This window comes from Dendropsophus ebraccatus, chromosome 2 (assembly GCF_027789765.1).
Source record: "Dendropsophus ebraccatus isolate aDenEbr1 chromosome 2, aDenEbr1.pat, whole genome shotgun sequence".
NCBI classification, from domain to species: domain Eukaryota; kingdom Metazoa; phylum Chordata; class Amphibia; order Anura; family Hylidae; genus Dendropsophus; species Dendropsophus ebraccatus.
In genome coordinates, this window is record NC_091455.1 from 168,415,012 (window position 1) to 168,424,018 (window position 9,007).

A 9,007-nucleotide genomic window follows, 5' to 3' on the forward strand; every position below is an offset into this window, starting at 1 on the left:
TAGTGGATAATATACTACAGACATGTAAGTGAACACAGGTAGACCCGCAGGCTTACTCCACTTTTACATTTCACATGCCAGAGCGTTATGACCTGTTTGTACTTGGCAGGTGACAGGAGATCTGACAAGGAAACTCTACACTCTGTAGACACACCTCTCCTTACCGAGAGTTATATAACGTCCAGGCAATACGTATGAACAGGTCTTATGCAGCAAGTATATGGAGGCAGCTATGGTAGGCTATGTTTCCGCCACATTTTCAGCCTATACTCGCAACTTGTCAAAAAAGGTTACCTTAATATACTGCAGCATGCCTCCAATGTCCCATAGAGTCAATAGGCGTCTAAGTTCAGTCCATTTATTGAATCAATATGTTCATTTTGTGGCACTCAATAGCATTATATGCTACACTATTGAATTCTACAGAATAAATGTATATGTTCACAAAATGGACCGAACATAGTCACTAATTTACTCTGTTAGTCCATTAAAGTCTATGGACCCAACAAGAGCATGCTGCAGTACAAGTCGCCAGCCCTTTGTGACACCTTGCTGATGTATACTGTGGGCATAGGCCAAAAACAAGAACATAGCTTTAGTCTGTTCATAGAAAAAAAGTAGAGAGAATTTGTTATGGGTCAAGAGAAAAAAAAATCTCAAGAGCTCAATTTTCAGAGTTTCTGTTCAAAAGGGGAGAAACTCTAAGTTTACGTGGCAAATCATCACTGTAGATGTACACGGTTATGCAACTCCAAAACCAGTATGTCACAAAAAGCATTTACAGCCCCTGACAGAAGTTGTCGCTTATCCATGTTGTGGAAACCAAAGCTTATAACCTTAACTCATATGAAAGCTGAAACCCTCCCAAATGAGTTTTTTTTTTTTAAACAAAAAAAATAAGAAAAAATTTCTTCACTGCTGGAATATTGATCATTTAATGAACACAGAAAGGTCAGATTTTGGCAAGACAAAAGTTTTGTAGCCTTGTCGTATAATGCAGCCAATCCTAGTCCACAGCCTCACCTGTGCTCGCTAATTGATCAGTTAATTAGTGGGTGTGTATAAAAAGAACTCCAGCACCCCAAACCTTCACTTGAAATGCAACTTGACCTCTGGCAACTTGACCTCTGACAACATGTCAAAAATCCCCCCTGCGACCAAAGCCTTGATTATCAAGAGGCTGAAGACCAGATCTAGAGGTGGCTAGCACCGTTAATGTGTCAGCATCAAGTACAAATAATAAAAAAAAAAGTTTTGAAGAAACTGGAGAAGTTGTTGACAAGCCCAGGTCTGGCAGACCCCGCAACAACTGCTCAGGAGGAACATTTGTTGGTTCGAAAATCAAAAGCCAGCCCCTCTTCCACTGCATCAGAGCTCCAACAGGCCTGGTCACCTAGAACAGTTTGTACGATTATGTCTGGAAAAGGCCTCCAAGGTGGAATTTGCCAAGGCCCACAGCCTGCTAAACGGATGGACGCAAGAGCCCATATGGATCAAAGACACACCCAAGTTTGGTGTTAGAAAGATGATGGTCTGGGGTTACATTCAGTATGGGGATGTGTGAAACATTTGCAAGGTGGAAGGCAATATCAATAGCTTTATATATCAAGAACTATAAGCTACCGCTAACATTCCCAATCATAAAAGGGGGGACATTTTGCAGCAGGATGGTGCTCCATCTCATACATCCATCTCTACATCAAAGTTCCTCAAGGCAAAGAAGATGAAGGAGCTCCAGGACTGGCCAGCCCGGTCACCAGACATGGACATCAATGAGCAGGTTTGGGGTAGGATGAAAGAGGAAGCTTGGAAGACAAAACCAAAGAATCTCAATAAACTCGACGAGATGTCTTAATTAATAAATTGTATGAATCATTGTCGAAACGCATGGATGGAGTCCTTCAAGCTCATGGAAGTCACACAAGGGATTAAACATGGCTCTAATAGCAGCACAACTTCATTCACCAATGTTAGCAAACATAGCTTTCTATTTGAAGTGAATTATTTGTTTGATTTTTACATTACTTGTCTTGCCGAAATCTGATCTGTGTTCATTAAATGATCAATATTTCAGCAGTGAAGTAAATTTATTTTATTTCTTTATTTTTTAAACTCATTTGGGAGGGTTTCAGCTTTGGGAGTAATTTCTAAAACCAATGAATAAACTTTAAAGGGGTACTCTGGGCTGGGGGCTTTTTTTGAGTATGGTCGGGGAGGAGGTGGATGAGGGCAATGACGTCCCCTTACCTCCCCAGTTCCAGTGCCGTGTCCTGCATCGTGACGCTCCGGTCCGCACTGCCCGGCCGCTTCTTGGTCACTGACGCGGGCTTGAGACTTGACGTTTCAAGTCCGCTTAGCCAGTCAGTGGCGGGGGCGGAATCTCGCCTCTGCTACTGACTGGCTGAGCGGACTTGAAACGTCACATGTCAAGCCAGCGTCAGTGACCAGGAAGCAGCCGTGCAGCGCTGGCGGACACGGTGCTGAAACCGGAAGGGTAAGGTGATGTCATTGCTCTCATCCACCTTCTCCTCGGCCATACTCAAAAAAGCCCCCCAGCCCGGAGTACCCCTTTAAGTCAGGTTATAAGCTTTGGTTTCCACAACATGGATAAGCGACAGAACTTCTGTCAGGTACTGCATATGTCTCCAATGGGGAAAGAAGCAAAAAGCTGCTACCAAACCGTTACCGCAAAGAGAGAAGGCTTGGGCATTAAAATTCAACATGCCTGATCCTTCTGTAGGGTCTTAGGGTGCCTTAAAGGGGTAGTGCGGCGGTAAAGAATTATTCACTTGGGCATTATGCTCAGCCAATCGCGGCTGAACAGCTGATGACGCAGGAGAGGGGGGCCGGCACGCAGGACAGTCGGAGGGATTCAGGCCGGCCGTCAGAAGACGACATCACTGACTGAAGATCGGAGACGAGTCGGCACGTGACAGGTATGTATAGCGCACCACACTTCCGGGTACACGGGTGGGGGTGGTGGGACACGGGGAAGGGGGCCATTCACAGACATAACATACATTTCAAAATTGTATAACTTTATAATGTGTGTTATTCTGTCAATAATTCTTTACCGCCGCACTACCCCTTTAACACAGAGAGATTTATCTGACAGATTATTGAAACTAAAGCCAGGAACAGACTATAAACAGAGAACAGGTCATAAAGGAAAGACTGGGATCTATCCTCTCTTTAAATCCATTCCTGGCTTTGGCTTCAAAAATCTGCCAGATAAATCTCTGTGTGTAAAGGCACCCACAGAGTCGAGACTTTCATATACAATAGCCAACTAGCCCCTACTAACAGCTGAATAAGTGGCATTTAATGTGGACGGATGAAAACTCTTATTCTTGGTTGTCAATGGGGAAGATTGTTGCCCATGACGACCAATCAGAGCTCCACTTTCATTTCTCACACTGCTCTGGTAAAATGAATGCTGAGCCGTGATTGGTTGCTGTAGGCAACTAAAGAACTATAATGATAACTTTATTACTTTACTAGGCCACGTTCACAAAGGGGTGAAACTCTGCATATGTTACTGCAGGGTGTGAATGGGATTCTGTAAAACCTCACTGAAGTTTTGTTCAGATCTTGGATCATGAGAACTTGGCCTTCCAGCATTGTGCTGTCTGCTGGAGCCGACCGGCTACTACTAGTTATAGCTCCGAGGTGTTTTGGGTAACAATATACACAATGTTCTGGAAGAACATGCTTTAGCGCTATACTATATAATACCTTATCGATGAGTAGGAATCCAAGAACAGATCCCTAATAGAATTTATGTATAATAGAAAACCAGGACGAACACAGAGAAGCCCACGTACTGAGATTCTATTCTCAAATTACACAGCTTTACAATATGGAAAAAAAACCATAGGAAACACTGTGTAGTATACCGATCAACTACATATATGATGGTGTTGATGGAATATGAAGAAAGCAAACTGAAAGGTGACTCCCAGCGCTAATCCCCAGGTAAATATGCAGCACTATATACCTGCGTATATACCTGAGGGCTGTGGAAGCCTCAATTCACATCTAATTGAAGACATATTGTTTCTTTTCAAAGGTTTTCCACCTAAAAAAATCTGATTAATAACTGATAGAGGCAATGGTATAAAGAAGAGACTGCTTTACTGTTCCTGTGCTGCCAACAAGGTGCCATTCCTAGGAACACTGCCCTACACAACTTAGGGCCCTATTACATGCAATGATTATCAGCCTTTCTTGGCCGATTATCACCCATTCAGTTCATGTAATAGGACATGCTAAAAAAACCATAATCAGCCGACATGCACAATGTCGGCTGATCATGGTCTTTCAACCTGTTTAAAGATCCTGATCATGTCGGCGACAGCTTGGTAGTATGTCAACAGAACAGCTGGAGGGCTGGAAGTTTGACACCTGTGAACTATGTCTGGTCCAGGGCAGGAGGGGTGGTGCATTACACAGGTACATTCTATGCACTGCCCCCTTAGGCCTGTATTAGGTATAACGCAGTATAATAAGGGTGCTTACACACACGACCGATGCGCAGCAGATCAGCAGCAGATTTGATGCTGTGTTTAGTTATTTACATCAAATCTGCTGCATATCCGCAGCAGAAAAGTCACTGCGATACGGTGTGTGTGAAGCTACCCTATAGGTTTTACCTGGCTGCGAATCTGGTTGGCATATCCAGTCTCCCAATGTAGTTCTTCAGTAGAGTCACTGAGGCTATAGAATATCTTAGAATACTTTCTCATTGTCTATCTGGCACCCATGCATGTCTGGCCTGATGCCACGGTGCTCTACTCCAGCTTGCCAGTAATTCTATCCTCACAATGCCTCCAAGGATGATGGCTGCAATTACCGAGGACTGCAGTCACAAATACAAGGGGCAGATTCTATTATTTCCTTGTTCGTGGACTTATTCTACAATGATGAAAAGGAAAGGGAAACCAACCAGGGGTCAGCTAGATAAGAAACATGGTGTGGTATATGTCACTGTGGCAATGTACGGGGTGACCCTACCTCCTACTGGACCCCCCCAATAAAAAGGTTAGGCCTTATCTTCTGTAGAGAGCTGGAAGGTGAGCGGTTGCTATAGGAGTCTGTTGAGAACAAAAGTATCATCCATGTTGAAATCTACTGCAAGACCCGTCCTCTTCCCGGTATCACTGCTGGGAAGTCTCACATTAGATTGTAAGCTGGTTGTGCCAAAATCAGGGGCTTCATCTGACATTAGGATGATGCATAAAGGACTCTATGGGTGTGAGAAAGCAGGGATCATAGTGGCACACATTCAGAACAACAGACTGAAACCCTCTGTAGCGATTCTCCAGACACATATCAGCAATACAATCTGAACACTAAGGGGGGCATTTATTAAGTCCAGCGTTTTTTACGCCAGACTTAAAAATGCCCCCGCAGCTCCGGCGCTACAGAGATTTATGTAGAGGCGGACTGCCTCTACATAACTCCCGTGCGCGCCGGTGCGCACCGCCGAAAACCTACACCAGCTGAGGACTGGAGTAGGTTATATTTGGGCGGAACGGATGGTAAATCTGGAGTAGGTTATATTTGGGCGGAACGGATGGTAAATCACGCGGACTCTGAGTCCGCGCCCTCCGTTCCGCCCACTACACGCCCCCTTTCCGCCCCCCCACTGGCGTACTCGGCGGAAAGTGCCGATTTGCGAATATTTTATTCGCAAATCGGCCATTTGCGTATAAAATAATACGCAAATCGGCACTTTCCGCCAAAAATCATCCGTTCGCATGATGATACATGTGGTCCTTAGGGTCCTTTAACACCCACAGATACCTAAAGGATTATCTGATTTTTGAAGCCAAAGCCTGGAACAGACTATAAACAGAGAACGGGTCATAAAGGAAAGACTGGGATTTCTCCTCTTTTCAAATTCATTCCTGGCTTTGGCTTCAAAAATCTGTCAGATAAATCTGTCAGTGTAAACGCACCATAAATTTACCTTCAATAGAATAGATTGGAATGAACTATACAGCACGTTTTAAAGGGGTATTCCCAACTCAGAAAGTTCTCCCCTACACGCTGGGACCCCCTTATCACAAGGAGGAAAACTATCCTCTGAATAACTAGAGCTCAGCACATTGTAATATTCAGAATGCCCATAGAGAATGAACGTAGTGGTGGCTACACACAAGCAATGTCATCCATTTATTTGGGGGGCAGATTTCCTTGGATTTTGTGATCAGTGTTGGCCCCTATCCAGGGAATAACACTGTGAGCTGGAAATACTTAGTGTATAAATAGTGTATATACAGTAAGTATAGAAATAAGAGAGCGCCCTAAATATAAGGCTTAAAGGGCTTTTCTCTAATGAATCGGAGCTTTCTATAGCATCTTCCTGAGGCTCAGGGCTACACGGCCACTTCAGTTACACAACATGAAGATCACAGCCTTGTATTGCGACATCCTATGGTTTGCCAATGTGGTGGCGATGTGACCAGGACAGTCACACAACTTGCATGGATCATTTTCTAGGGTCCTGAATATATCTTTACAGACAAGTCAATGAGATTGCAGATATTTTGGCTGGGTGACTAACCTATTACACTGCATTGGGGTGAGTGCTGCACATTTCGTATTACCAGTCCTGCCTGCGATCCCCATCCTGAGGCTCTCCAGCTCCTACAAAACTACAACACCCAGCATGCCCAGACAGCCTAAGGCCTGTAGTTTTGCAACATCTGGAGAGCTCCAGTTGTTCTCTATAAGGGCCCTTTTACACAGATTTATCTGACAGATTTTTGAAGCCAAAGCCAGGAATGGATTTGAAAAGAGGAGAAATCTAAAACCTGTTCTCCTGTTTATAGTCTGTTCCTGGCTTTGGCTTCAAAAATCTGTCAGCTAAATCGCTCTGTGTAAAGGCACCATAAGAGACACACACTGATCGATACGGATTAGATCCCCTACAGGTGGCAATGGGATCCTGAGCAGTCACTCATCACCCACAGATATCTATATCCCATAGTATCAGGCATCACAGCTACGGTCCATAGGTCTGCTTCTCTGCCCCTGATCAGACACGTCCGGTACCGCACAGGCTGCTGACAATCCCTGTCAGTATGGCAGCAATCACCGCGTCCTGATCAGAGGCCTACAGCCCCTCCCGTGTGTCAGTGGCCGCTCCTGGCCCCCATAGGCAGCCGCCGGGACACCGGCCGTGTAACAGGGTCAGGATCCCCTCTCCTCCCAGTGGCGCCATGTAAATAACAACACACGCACATCCATGTCAGCCCCCTCCCAGCCGGCACACACAGCGCGGCCTCTCACCGCCGTTACCGGCAATCGGGACGGACACTCACGGCAGCCGCACAGTCATATCAGGTGCACGCGCTCCGGTCCTGGCTCTCCCTGCTACGCCTCCCTGTACTCCGCCAGCTTCCTGGGCTACCCGACGGCTCCGGTCTGGCCCAATCACATGATCTCGATGACATCAGCACACATACGGGAAGTCGCTAGGACAAAATTCCTCCAGCGTCACAGCTTTGGTTTTTCTTTTTTTTTTTTCACCCTCCAGTTCATTCCTCCTTCAGACGCCCACACTACAGTGATGACGTCAGGCGTCTACACTACGTATACGGTTATTACTGCACTACAATGGGCTGCACTGTCCCCCATGATCCCTCAGGATACAATAACCAAGCAGCTCCCTATTGTTGCTGTGCATTGGTGTCATAGAGACAATAGCCACGAACAGAGCAAGATAAACCTGAACATATAAAAGAATAATAATAATAATTTATTTGTATAAGTTTTCCTTCATGTTCTGGGGGGGTTGAGAATCTCAGTAGTGCAGCCTCAGGCTTGGCGGGGCCTGTAACTTACAGTAGTCACACTATAACGCTTAGATGGTGTCGCTATGCTTTGTGGCACAGTTTTGGGGGTTCTGGGAGCGGAAACCCCATCCAATATTTAAAACGGAAGGATGAGGCTAGGGTCACATTGCCTTATGGCAGTCACAGGTATCTGTTGGCTTTCTGGTGACGTATACAGTGGTGTACTGCAATGGATCCAGTCATTTCAATGGCCCTAGTTAAAAGACTAAAGCTATTTTTATCATGTTTTTGGACTCCAGCTCCAGTATACATTGGAAATCTGTCAAAATAGATTGCCACAATATTTAGCAGCATGTTCCTGACGTGTCCATGGATTTTAAAGGCTCAACGGAAAGTAACATTGAAAATCATCAGAGGGTACAATATGGAGGCCAGTAGCATGATAGTTGTCTAAAGGTCCCTCCCCATACATTTTCCAATCAAATTTTTATTGAAGAAGATGTAACATAAAACAGCAAAGAGCATGTCATAAACATAGAGGTCACACAAAACCTCCGTCCACATACATTTTCAATAACTGATGGTGGAACAATCGTTCAGCCATCCGTTATCTCTCCCGCCAGCAGTCCGTCCACCCCACTCTTAGGAACATTTGGCCTGGCCGAGCATTCCTGTATTCTCTATGGGGAGAAGTAATGGTCCTTTTAGACAGAGCGATAATTCGCCCGATCGCACGATTAACGATTTTGAATGAACGATGTGTTTTTTATAATGATCAGCGTTTAGACGGAACGATACATCGTACGGAAAAATCGTTTTGCGATCACTTAAGCCTATCTCACACATAGGGTAAATCGGTGAACGACTGTTTACACGGAACAATCTGCGAATTTTTTGCGAACGACGAACGACAATTTAAGAACATGTTGAAAGATCAAAATGAACGTTTTATTGCTCGTCGCTTGATCGTTCACAGCGTTTACACGTACGATTATCGTTCGAATCCGATCGTTATCATGCAAATTTGAACGATATTCGTCCCGTCTAAAGGCACCATTAGCCACAGTGAGAGAGCTCTTATTGTCGCTTATCCCTCCCGAAACAAAGAGGTTGGCTGTGATTTTTCATCATGCCCGGCCACTATGATCACTGTTAATTGACGTCATTCAGAAGGAATTGGAATGTGTCTTGCAGTAACATTTTAC

General features: G+C 44.9%; 1 protein-coding gene across 3 annotated transcripts in view; it reads right to left on the bottom strand.

Annotated features, from left to right (window-relative positions):
• Window positions 1-7,465, bottom strand: part of RAB5A (RAB5A, member RAS oncogene family) — a 33,445-nt gene extending 25,980 nt beyond the window's left edge. Inside the window, exon 1 of one of the 3 annotated variants that reach the window (XM_069958691.1) lies at window positions 7,329-7,465. The gene's annotated coding sequence lies outside the window, so the exon portion shown is untranslated. Of the gene's footprint in view, window positions 1-7,296 lie in introns of all 3 variants that reach the window. The other 2 variants (XM_069958692.1, XM_069958693.1) reach the window with 2 other exon arrangements.
• Window positions 7,466-9,007: the final 1,542 nt, after the last annotated feature.